This window comes from Morone saxatilis, unplaced genomic scaffold (assembly GCF_004916995.1).
Source record: "Morone saxatilis isolate NCDOM2014 unplaced genomic scaffold, NCSU_SB_2.0 Contig7, whole genome shotgun sequence".
NCBI classification, from domain to species: domain Eukaryota; kingdom Metazoa; phylum Chordata; class Actinopteri; family Moronidae; genus Morone; species Morone saxatilis.
The window spans coordinates 18,969,905-18,982,938 of NW_023340246.1; the positions used below are offsets into that span (position 1 = coordinate 18,969,905).

Sequence of the window (13,034 nt, forward strand, 5' to 3'; positions counted from 1 at the left end):
TTATACACTAATGAATACATACCTATGAATATTATATTCCATTTTCTGCCAATATACCCCCTAATGTTACACACTGGATCTCTAAATAAATTAAAAATAATAATTAACAGCTAAATTAGTGCTAATGGTAAATAAATAAACAACAAATATGTCTTAAATACATTTTGAGACTACAATTTAAGAAAGATACACTTACACTAGACATCAGTCCATCAATCAGTCAGTCTGTGATGTGTAGCCATTTGCCATTTTTGGTTTACCTCCTTTTACTAAATCTGCCTTATGTATGTCAGTTAGATTTACTACATTTCCCAACATGCCACTGGACATCCCCCCATAGACAAGTTTAGGGTTTTACATGCACGTAAACGTGAGGCGTAAGTTACTGCAAGCACAAAAGTGAGAGTTTCCCACTGAGAGTTAGTTAGTTTCACACTTTACTCAAAGCTCAACAACCAATGTTGTCATCATAAAGTTCTGGTTTCATGTCTGTGGGTGCAAAAATGTATATTTCTCCCCGTATGACTATTGAAAGTCGCTGAGCGGCTGTAGATTCAGAGTGATCGACATCAAAGGGTGCTCTGGCATTTCAGATGACTGAAACATTTTCTTAATCATACAACACCGGAACTGGTGTCATGTCATCTACATTTTAGATGTTATCTAGATATTAATAAGAAACGTTTTTTAAACCAAACAATGAAAATGGTTGTCTAGATTAGAGTTGGGGGTTAAATCAGCGTATCAAATCCAAATCCTTAATCTGTTTAGGTGTAGCTCTCAACAATTCTAAGTAACAAAAGTTCTAAATAACCAATATTTAAGAACTAAAATCCAACATATTGACATTCAAAGAAAAAAAACTCAAAGTTTGCTAGTTGTTTCAAACTGCTTTTTGCTAATAAAAAAGAGTTAAAAGTTTTATTGATAGATTTGTTAGCTTCTGCAAGCATTAAGGGACAAATTTTAGTTTCATTTCTGTGCTTGATGGTCAAGCAATACAGAATGCCAGAGGGGAAACTGACAGCCAAGCTCTGTCAAAGGTGCCATCCTACAATCCAAAAGCCATGTTTACAAGTTATATCTCATGTATTGAACACAGAAAACAAAGACGCCATGGTTTACTAGCAGTTCGCTTACTTAGTGAGCTTTAAACAGCAGAGCCCAGTTTCTTTGCTTCTCATCATGAAGATAATGGATGTATTGGTGGCTAACATAAAATGACATACTTGAGTTGAGTTTGTGTTTTGTACTGTCTCTTGTGTATTTGTTGAATTTTGTGTATTTTAAAGGCCCATCTAGGGACGGGCGTTGCAAATTAGCTTAGGCTATAAATGTTGTGGTGTGTGGCATTTGTTTCGACTCCATACTGTCACTATAAAAAAAAAACGTACAAAAACTAGATCATTTTTTGGAGGCATATTCTTCCTCTTTAAGCCAGCAGTTTCCCTCTGCCTCTTCTACACTCTGGCTATGTTGGGCTAACATGTTCTAGACCACTAAATCAGTCTTCTTATCTAAAGCCTTGCAAAACAGCAACAAGTACTGTACGTCCCAAAATTTCAGAGCATTTACCTTAAAAAGCTTTTCATCAAGATTAGCCAGCTATCAGAAACCAACCCCATTAGCATTTTTCCATGTGCATAGTTAAGCCTGCTGTATTTGCTATGTTAATTTAAACCAGAAAGTTTCCCCTGCTTCTTCACGTGTAATGCTTTCTACTGAAGCACTGGGACTGTTATATTCTGAAGCAGTGATAGAAAAAGCATTTGTCACTGAGATTAGCAAGTCGGCTTTGTTAGCAATAGCCTACATAACAAAATGTAGACATGCTTAGTGCCATTAGGTCAGCGGATTACTTTTAAATGTTTCAAGAGGGAATAGTACAAGAAGAAACAGCCATAGTGACCTGATAGATGAAGAGCTGCAGGCGACAAGGAACTATCTTTACTGTGTTATTCAAATAGTAGAAAAGCATTCAAAGCACGGTTGGAGAGGCAGTGGTGGCCCAGTGAAAGGGGACTACAAGTAAAAGTATCTAAATATTATGAGCAAAATTTGGCTCTGCAAGTGTTATACTATTAGATATAATATAATTGTATTATCGCGCTGCTACATTAATGTGTATAACCTTAAGTTGGTTGAGATGGAGTCAATTTACACTATTTTATATAGGCTGGATAGTTTAATCTACAACAACACTTCATATTTCATATATATATTAATTTAAATACATATATTTATCTAAATGTACTGAAGTATAGAGCATAAAAATATATATTTCATATAATATAAATTAGTTATAATGATTTATAATCACTGGCAGTACTACAGTAAAGGGAGAACTGACTGTTGGTTGTGTCATTTGGGATTTTCTGATTACAAAACACTGATTTAGCTCTACTGTCTGATGCATAAATGCATGAAGTGAGACTAATTACAAGCTGTTGAGAAAGTAGGCCAGTTTGAGTAAAGGTCTCTCTCTCTCTTTTTCTATCTCTCTCTCTCTCTACTCTATCTTTCCATCATCTCCCCGTCCATTTGAATAGCCAAACACACACACACAGCCCACCTGACAATCCAGTGCTTCCCTGAGAGGTTGGGTTTCAATATCAGTCTCTTTTGCTGTCACACAAAAACACACACACACACACACACACGGTTTATAGCAAGCATCTCACAGGTGGGAGCTGAGCGTGAGGAAAACGATCATATTTCCCTTCTCGTTAAAAAGCTGCCATACTATTGGTCGCTGTGGAGCAACAGACGTGTCAGTCAGCAGCAAGGTGATCACTGATTGGCTGAGGGACCAAAAAAATTCCTCATTTAGCTGTTGTAGGGGGCAAGAGAGGGAGTTTCCTTTTGTACAGCCGAGGACAACAAGCTGAGAACACACACACACACACACACACACCCTACTGAGCAAAGTCCTTCAAATGAAAAGTGTGTCAACAGCTGACAGAATAGATACTCCTCTGTTGGTGCAGCTTGGAAACCTCTCATACTGTCTCCTCTCCTCTTCCTGCTCTCTGTTACTCCTCGTTGTCCTCCTTCATAATCTTCCCTTCTCCTCCTCTCTTGTTTCCTTTCCTCACTTCTCCTCTTTTCTCTTCCCTCTTCCCTCGTTTCCTTTAAACCTCTTCTCTCCTCTCCTTTTGCTTCCTCTCCTCCATCCTCCTCTCCTCTCCTCTCCTTTCCTTTCATCTGTTTCTTTTCTTCTTGTTTCTTCTCCTCGGTCTCCTCTCTTCTCTCAGCTTTCAATCCTCTCCTTCCTTCCTGGTTCTCCTCTAGTTCATTCTTTCTCTCCTGTTTATTCATCTCCTCTCCCCCCCTCCAGGTGTAAACCACAGAGGAAGAATTTATCAGGAGAAGCCAATCAACCAACTCATTAGCTGTGTGTGTGTGTGTGTGTCTGTGTGTGTCTGTTGTTCGTGAGTGTTTATCTAATAATTTAGCCATCGCTGTCAGGACCTTGGTCACCGGGAGCGCCTCAGTTCCTCTACAGCTCTTAAGTGATCACACACAACACACACACACACACACACACACGAAACTGTGCAGTGCTTCAAAAGCTTGCACAATTTCAGAGAAATAAACCGTGGATCAGTTCAGTGTTGATTTTCTTAAAATCCTTTAACGCTCTGAATTCGTCGCTCTCTGGAGGAAGCCATTCATTTTATTACCAAGTTAGAAATCAGAAAGCACAGTGTTTTACTGCGCTGCAGGTGATTATGGTTGCAATGCAGGTGTTATTTGTTGGTTAACAATCTACTTGAGGTGTTCTGAATGTTCAGTAACAGACTGGGGTGAAGAAAAAGGCAATACAATACAATACAAGGTGGAACACGTTTTTTTTCTTGTCAAATCTGTTATTGAAATCAATTCAGACTGGTAGGTTTAAAAGCCTCATTATGTAACTTTTCTACCTAAAATAGCAGCTTAGACTAATTGTATACTACATTTTCTTGTAATAGGGGAATGGTGCCTCTGTCTTCCCACTCTGCACCCTGTACGCCTGTTGTCGAACTATGTAACTTGGTCTCCGGGTGGGACAAGTGTGTAGCGAGGCAGGCAACGGACAGGCTGTGCAGGTCATGTGAATGACCGAGGGAGGGACGCGATGAGGAGCCAAGAAGAGAAAATGAGAGAGAAGCCACTGGACAAGAGTAATCTCAGGACTGGCTTTCAGTCGGTTGCGTGAGAGCTTCGCGAAATAAAAAGGCTGCAGACAGAACGGGGGTGGCTTCTTGCTGGTTTGACTTAGTGAGTAATTACTACAGTATGTCTTGTGTTGTTGCCTAGGATGATGTTTGGCTGTGTTTGCAAAGTTTTTTCACCTCGCTACATTTCATCATAAGTAATGTAATCTAAAAATGCACGTGTACAGCTGTCCATGTTTACAACAGTGGTGTGTAAGTGAATTGCACTGTGAAACTGTCGGGGAGCCAAATAAAAAAAACACACCAAATCTTACATAATCAGAATCAGAAATAATAATTTGAAAGAAATTTGCTAGCACACTAGCCATACAGCAGGTAAACACTAGCCCTGTAATGCCAGTGTGACACAGCTGCTATACAGCCACTTGGCTTCTTCCAAACTGAAATGCTCCCAAAACTTTTTTGTGCTCTTCCTCTTTCTTCTTTCCTCCATTTTTAACCATGAATGTTTGTTTTCATCTCGCAGAAGACAACACACAGCGCAATGTCAGCCCTGCATGATGCAACTGTGATTATTGTCCATGGTGAAACAGATCTCCAAGGCACAGAATCAAGGATTGTTAGTCAGATAACTTTCAGCCCTGCTGGACACTGCTGTCCAACTGTAGCATGTTATGTATTGGTAGGTGTACCTCGCACACACATGCATGCATACACACATATTGTTCCCACAAGGCCTAAGTAATAAATTAATTGAATGTTTCGTGCAGAAAATCAACTCACACCTCACGCACGTTCTCCATACGCCTATCCACCCTGGTAACAGTGTGTGTGTATGTATGTGTGTGTGTGCTGCTCCTACGCAGTACACCCTGATGGCCATCTGAGGTGGCAGTGGGACAGATGGTACGTAGGTCGGTCTTTCCCCGCGCACACTCTCACACACGTTTAGCACAGACACATGCACGCACACAGCCGTCCTCAGCATGTGTCCTGACAGCAGAATACATACTGTAATGATCTCTTTAGCTACAGGCTTATAACCCCGCCAGGACCACAAACACATTCAAGTTTCTGTTATTGCTCTTCTTTTGCAGTTTCGAGAAACAGCAACAAAGCATTCATCAGCGGCGCTTCTCTCTTCGGTTCATTTCTTTCTGTCGACATTCAGCTTCCATTTCTCTTTAATTGTTTTGCAGGGCACACAGCTTTTCCTAGTTTCTAAAAATACCATCTTTACAGTGTCAATCTGAGTTTAAAATTAGCTGCTTACCCTGCCAACAAAGACGAAGTGACAATACTGTTTGTGAAAATGGGACTTTTGATTGTATACTTATCTTATAATTTATACTAAATATTTTGATTGATTTATTTCTTCCCTGGATGCTTCGTGTAAGCTGATGTGAGCTTGATCTTCATTGGTCTTTATTGGCAATGTGTCCTTTATTTGTGCTTCCTGTGACAAATTAAACATCAAAGAAATGCTCTGAGAACCAAAGTCATGTTGGCAGCAGCTGGGCAGCACCAGTGTCCTTCAGCTGTTCAAACCTGTACTTCAGACCCTCATTTGCCAATCATCTGCCCTGCTGTATAGTGTCCTTAAGCATACAGTAGTGTTTGACCCTGACCTTTGACCTCTGACCTCTCTGTGGATTGGTGGACGCTCAGGGAAAAGAGAGAGCTTCCCTGCAGGAATGATTAGCGGATCACAGCAGGATTATGGCGTCCGGTAGGGCTAACACGACGTGCTTATATGATGAGGCTGTAAATCTCTTCCGTGAATATGCAGCGAAGAAAGACTGAAATATTTTCCAGCACAAGAGTATCAGCAGGCTTGTTAAAGAGGGAGAGAGAGACAGAGAGAGAGAGCAGGGCCGGGCCGTGAGTCGGAGTCTCCCTGGCCGGGGCCCCTCTCTAGACGGCAACGCGTCATGGAACATTCCCGGAACCAGCCAGCGCACCACCCACCATCTCTCTCTCTCCCTCTCTCTCTCTGTCTCTCTCTCTCTCGTTCTCTCTCATACACACACACACACAAACAGAGGAAACAAACGATGAGCATATGAGATAAAGTCACTCCCCTCTGAAAAAAGAATCTCTGCATATAACAGTTTGTATTTTTGGAGACAAACTCCACAACAACACACACACACACACTGTAGCAATAAGCTTCTGTCACTGAACACACTGTAGCGGCAACAAGGAAATACCAACGGGAGTGCGCTAAGGTCACAGCTTAAACTCACTTCTGAACATTCCACGGGCACCATACAGTGATTAAGGAGTATCACAGGAATATTAGAGGGATTTGCAAAGTGAACTTCTATGAGTCAAACCACCCAGATGCGGACAGATCTGGTTTGTTGCTTCACAACGCATATATGCATGAAAATCGACCTTCCATAGGCAAAATTACCATCACACCTATCCGAGCTTCCACTTTCACAGCTTCATATCCAGCAACACTCCCCCTCCCTCCGGTTCTCCCTCGATATCTCTCCCCCGGCCTTGCAGCCAGCCTGGCCGTGCAGGCTACTGCAAATTCCTCAGGATATTACGCAACCCGGGTAATCTGCATGCAATGCAATGCGTGCCCGGGGTATTCCCCCTGCATAGCCTTGCCCTAATAAGCTAAACAAAAGATCAAGTGCCGTGAAAACAGCCCATAATGTCCGTCATGGCACAGAAATCCCCGCTGTCACTGTGATAAGTGTGAGAATATGTCCGGTAAGGTTTCGTTTTCCCTCCCGCACTTACCTTCTGTCTGCGCTCCGGCTGCGCGTCTCCGTCTCCGTGCGAAAATGACAACAAGCAAACCCGGTGACAGGAGATCCGATTCCGGGCGGGCTTGACACCTCGCTGGTTGTCCGTTAGAAACAGCCAGGAAGCGGTTGTTAGAAATCCACAACAGTCGAGGGGTAGCGGTGGAAACGTCGCGCTGAAGCGGCCGACGGAGGAAAAGTTGCGCGTAAAAATGGAAGGAATCCTTTCCGACCGGATTTCTGCTGCCGGAGCTCCACTACTGCAGTCAGACAGACAGTAAATGTGTGCGTCTGACTGTGTTATGAGTGTGTATGTGTGCGTGTGTGAGGGTGAAATCAGGAGACACATACACACGCACACACACACTCACAGAGCACTTACTGTACATCCTAAAGCATGCTGTGTCCCCCAGGAGCCGAAAGGAAAACGCCTTCTTCCTCTCAGCAGCAGCAACTCTACTCAGATCTGTCTGAGTGTTTATGTGTTGGTATGTTTGTGTGTACCTGTGTGTGTGTGTGTGTGTGTGTGTTTGTGTGTTGCTCTACTGTGATAATGACGGTGTTTATCCAAGATAACACGAGTAAACAGTTGAAAATATCTTTGGTTTAGCAATATGTTTGTGCATTCCTGCTGTTGCATTTGTGTGTTTTGCTAATTGAGGTGGAATTTTAAAATTAGACGATAATACCCGGATGGTGAACACCTGTGTGTCATTGTGTGTGTGTATTTGTTATTTCAGCAGAAGTGTGACTATACATAGTAAAAGCTAGACTGATATATCCACCATATATCCTAATTGTCAGAAAGTGAGCATTGGTGCAGTATTGGTACACTGATATGCAGGATCTGTATCAGCGCTGATGCCGACCTTATTAAGCAGGTATCTTACTATGACTACGATGTGGTCAACCCTCATCAAATTCGTATGCGGTCAGTACTTCATATTAGCAGCTACACTGACATATATTGTAGTTAAAAACATGCAGGAAATGAATGGGAGCATGTTTTTTTTCTGGGCTTATCCTTATACAGTTGTTTTAGTGTGTGTCGTAGATGGACCACTGTGCAGCGTAGCATTCTTACTGCGTGTGCTGAAATTTGCTACAATGGCAGGAAATGACATCGTAGTTAATAACTTGTCCCTGCTCGGGGGTTTGCACACACACAAGGAAGAACACACCCACACACACTTTGAGCTAGCTACCTTCGGTCATTCAGGTTAGTGGTGCAGCATGTCAACTAGTGATGAATGGAACTGGAACACAGCATTTCCCTCTGGTGTATATATATATATATATATATACGTGTGTAAGACTGACTCCTTGAAACCGCTGTCTTGTTCCCTCCGTTTTCTCAGAGCTAGGCAGTGTCTGAACAGCAAAAGAACAATTACAACCACAGATATTGTAAATAAGTTGCCCCTCTCCCTCCGAGTGTGTGCGTGCGTGTGGTGTTTGAGCGGACAGTCAGCGTAATTACATTGCAGTGAGTCAGAGAGGGAGAGAGAGAGAGAGAGAGAGAAAGAAGTAATTGTTGGGCTTTGTCATATAGACACAGAGAGAGAAAAGAGGTGGGAGGAGGAGAAAGCTGGGTGGAGGAAAGAGAGAGAGAAACAGAAATAGAAAGATGAGGCAAAAAGACAGAGGGAGTGAAGGAGAAAGGTTCCCAATATGTACTCCATAGGTTTTTAAAACACACAAAAACATTATTTGAGGTACCACAGAGAAGGTCAAACACCTACAATACTGGATATGAATCCTTTAGCTTCAGCAGCAGCCTTGGTGGTTTCTTTTGCCCCCTACTGTGTCTGTCTGTTGTGAGTTATGATATCTCAGGATACGTCGCAGACACCAAATGCACTTCGTTCAATCAATAAAAATACATTAGGGTAATTGGCGATACTGTAGTTTAAGGAATAGTTTGACATTTGAGAAATAGGATTGATTTCTTACTGAGAGTCAGATGAGAAGAATAATACACAACAGCTAACCTGGCTCCGTCCAGTGGTGGCATAACCAACCTGCAACCTCCCTAAAAGTCCACTAATTAACATGTTATATCATGTTTGTTCAATCTGCATGGAAACTGTAAAACAGTCAGTAACTTCCTGACTCTCTGGTGACATTTTAGGTTTTGTACGTATCAAACAAATAAAACACAATTACACGTTAAGCTACTAGCTCCAAGTGGAATGAATGCAACAGTCACTGAAAATGTCACATAACCTTTGTGGTGGTTGCTGAGGATTGACTAAATGAATTCAATATTTTTTTCTCTGGCATTGAGAGCGAGAGCGAGAGAAACCAAGTCAGACATCAGTGTCTGCTTGGCCAATCATATGACCTCATCTCTTCTCTGGATTCATGCACAACCACACACCCACAAGAACACAAAAACACAGTCATAATAGATCACAGGGAAACACTCACACACACACACACACAGATCAGCAGTGAAACACCTGGACACGAGCCATAGGTATGACATCACACACACACACACACACACACACACATACTCACAGACTGCTACCATAAACTAGTATTGCTGAGGTCAGTTGTGGGTATAATGCCACAGTGTGTGTCTGTCTGTGTGTCAATGTATATGTGTCTGTCTGTGTGGTTAGTCACCAGCAAGCACAATGCTTTAACAAAGGTTCATTGAAGAAGAGTCTCGAGGCTGTCTGTCTGTCTTCCTCTCTCTCTCTCTCTCTCTCTCTCTCTCTCTGTTTAAGTATTGTTTTCTGTTTTTAAACTATTTTAACAGAAATGTCAGCCATTGTAAACACTGGAAAACCTGACATAGGCTGATTTAAAAAAAATAAAAAATAAAATAAGTTAACCAGGTACCAAACAAACTATACTGGACTGATGTGTGTGTTGGATACAGTGGCTTATTAGTCATAACAAATGGACAGAATAGTATTTTTTTTTTTTTTTTTACCATTTTATGAAAAAGACTAATAGGTGCATCAGAAGAAGGGGATTACTGTAGGCTTTTGTTAGTAGTGTGCAGTAACTTGGCTTTCTTAGTCTTAAAGTTAACTCTTTCTGATATATTGTGGCATTTTAGCAGATTTTCTTTTAAATAATGTAGTGTTCAATGTTTATACTTTTATTTCCAGTGGAGCCGTGTTGGACTGTGATGTGTAGTAGTGACCAGTTTTCTTTTCTTGGCTCACTTCACTCTTAGCCCCCAGCATCCCATATTATATAAGGGAGCCTGTGTCTGTTCTGTTGACTGTAAGTGAAACTCTATTATGGGGAAGTAAATTAGACCAAAGGGAGCTTTTTGAGAGGGTGGTGGGTGGGGGGTGTAGTGATGTGATGTGTGCCTTAGAGTGCCCCCCCCCCACCCTTGACATTACAGTTTATTGAGAAAATGGTCCTATTATATAAGAAGGATGCAGCCATTTATTAGTATAGCACAAGAGTGACAAAGACTTGGGTCAGCACATTTAGTCATTTTGATTCGGCTTCAGGAGTAAACATTTGAGGTGCAAGTTTATCAACACAAACTGAGTTACAGGGTGGTAGTAATTATTATGAAAGAATATTTCTTTATATTAAAATATAATTTTTTTATGAATAGGAATTAGGCTTCATTTATGTAAGAAACATGCACATATGTGAATGAAATGTATCCAAGTGTGTGCGTGCATCCATGCGTGTGTGTTTAAACTGAGGCAGGGTCTCCACTTCTTCATCCTTGTGAATGTGCTTCCCCCTAGTGCTTTGTATGAGCGAGAGAGGGTGTGTGTGGGTGGAGGGAGAGAGAGAGAACACTGCTGTTCATGTGATGAACACGCTCTGTGACACGTGCCGGAGCCAGGGATGCTGGGTAAAAAAAAAAGAGAGAGGGAGGAAAAAATCCTCTGCATCCCCCTCATTTCAAGCTCTTCTCAATACACCCCTCCCTCCCTCACTCAATCTCACCCAACTCCCAATCCAGCCAGTGTGTGTATCTGTTTCTCTATACATTTCTCTCTCTTTGAGGCTAAAGTAACATTTTCCTCTGAGCATGTTGTTCTCTCCAGTTTCCCTTTTCTCACACACTCCCTTTCTCTCTAAACTCTTTCATGTTGTATCATGACTGAATTTCCCCCCTAATCAGTTTGTATTTTCTTAGAAATTAAATGCTTATGTGCTTGCTGTCATTATACCAGTATCAATATTATTTTTCAATGCATGAAAGAAAGAAGTCTATTATTTATCCAGAAAGAATTTATCCAGGGCTACAACAAATGATTTTTCATTATTGATGAATCTGCTGTTTATTTTCTCGATTAATCGTTTGACAGACAATGGCTAAAACATGCCAATGTCCAGTTTGGGTCTAAACCCCAAAGATAATCAAGTTTACTGTAATATATAAGAGAAAATCCGCCAATCCTTACAATTTGAGAAGCTTGAACAAGGTGATGTTTGGTATTTGCTTGTAAATGGCATAAACATGCCGTTAATAGATTAATTTTCTGTCAAACCACTAATCAACTAATGGTTTCAATTTTAAAATGATTATTTGAAGCCCTCATACTGATCAACTAAAATGCCTCATCAAATAAGAAAATGCTAAATATTTCTAGTTGAATGAAGCTAGTAAAACCTTTAAAACACCTTGATTATTTTCACACAAGCCATGCCTTTACACTATGAACTTGGTTTAACTTACATTCCAGCATAACAATGTCTTTAATACAGCCAATGCTAGGCTGTAAAGAAGGACATCAAGTACAGTAATAAAATAGGTGCTCAGTCTCGTTCTCCAAACAAAAAATACTGGACCACCAGCATATTTGGAGTCAGTTATTTATTGACGCCCATTGTAGTTATACCTTCTTGCATTGGTTGCAGTCCAACATGCCAGAAAGGCAGTTTGTTCAGTTTGCGAGTATCTGTTGAAACGTACTTTTGAGTTTTTTTGCGTCAGTCTTTCTACTACAAAGAATGTATGAAGTCATTACCTAACCTCCTAATAAAAATAAAAACAACACTTCTCTCCTGAGAAGAGACTGAACACAGGGTGTGTAAGATGGAGTTGGTGTGCAGGGATTTATGTAGTGTTTAACCTCTGATTGAAAGAGAAATGTCTTTCAAATGTTGTCAGTCTTGGTCAAACTTCTCTGGTTATAGTTTCTGATGTGATTTGGCTGTTCAGCAGAAACTCCCGATGGATGAAATGACGTCCGCTCAGAGCAGGAATCTGCAGTATAGCACTATGAGGACATGATTCAGGGCATCTTCCACCTGATGAACTAGACATGAGTCTTTACATTTGTTATTGTTGTTTTTATTACATTTGTAGAGGAACTACACATTTTATTCCCTGTCACAAATGCAAGGATATAAATGGTACAACAGACCTGTTCCGTCATGGGCCAGTGAGGCCTGAGTTGCAGGTTTTCACACCTACCATCAAAGACTCCAGCAGCAGATTTCACTGATTAATCAGTCAGAGGACGCACTAAAAGCGGAACCACCTCCTGTAGGCTTTGTTGGGAATTAAAACCTCCTCAGAGTGTAGTCTGTTAACGGCGTACAGTCAAAGTTTGTTTCCAGCTCAAAAATCACCTAATTAGTAAAGTATTTGTGAAGGAAACTATTGATTTTATTTTTTTTAACAAGGAGTGTGACTGGAGGAGGGAGGGGGACATGACTATTTCTGCTCTGTACCCAAATATAGATGCTGGTTCTATCTTGGGCAGCTCTGAAGTACATGTTCTCTTTTTCTGTCTCTGTTTCACCCTCCCTTCCCTCATTTCTCCCTCGGCCCTATCAAGCTGTATTTTTGTCAACTTTTATATTACCCATGTGACTTTCCTCCCTTGCTATTTAAAGCGTGTGTGTTTTTTGAATGTGGAAGGTGGGTGGATGGAGAATGGGGTATGTGTTTCGGGGGGGTCTTTGGATCTTCTGCTGCATCCCTCCCTCCCCTCCCCTCCATCTTTTTCTTCCCCTCCCTCTGAGGTAGGAGAGGCTGCTCGTTGATAGGCAAGTTTGGGGTGCGACAGATTACATAACAGTACGTAACGAGAGCGGGGCATACAAGGACCGCAGTCTCTCCTCACTGAGAATCTTAATTGGGGATTTGGTGGTGTTGGTGGGGGTGGGG

At 41.5% G+C, this 13,034-nt stretch overlaps 1 protein-coding gene across 1 annotated transcript in view; it reads right to left on the minus strand.

Annotated features, from left to right (window-relative positions):
- hivep2a (HIVEP zinc finger 2a) overlaps window positions 1-7,288 on the minus strand; it is a gene marked incomplete at its 5' end in the record, with an annotated part of 92,967 nt that extends 85,679 nt beyond the window's left edge. Inside the window, 1 exon segment of the mRNA XM_035678140.1 lies at window positions 6,918-7,288.
- Between the last annotated feature and the right edge of the window lie 5,746 nt (window positions 7,289-13,034).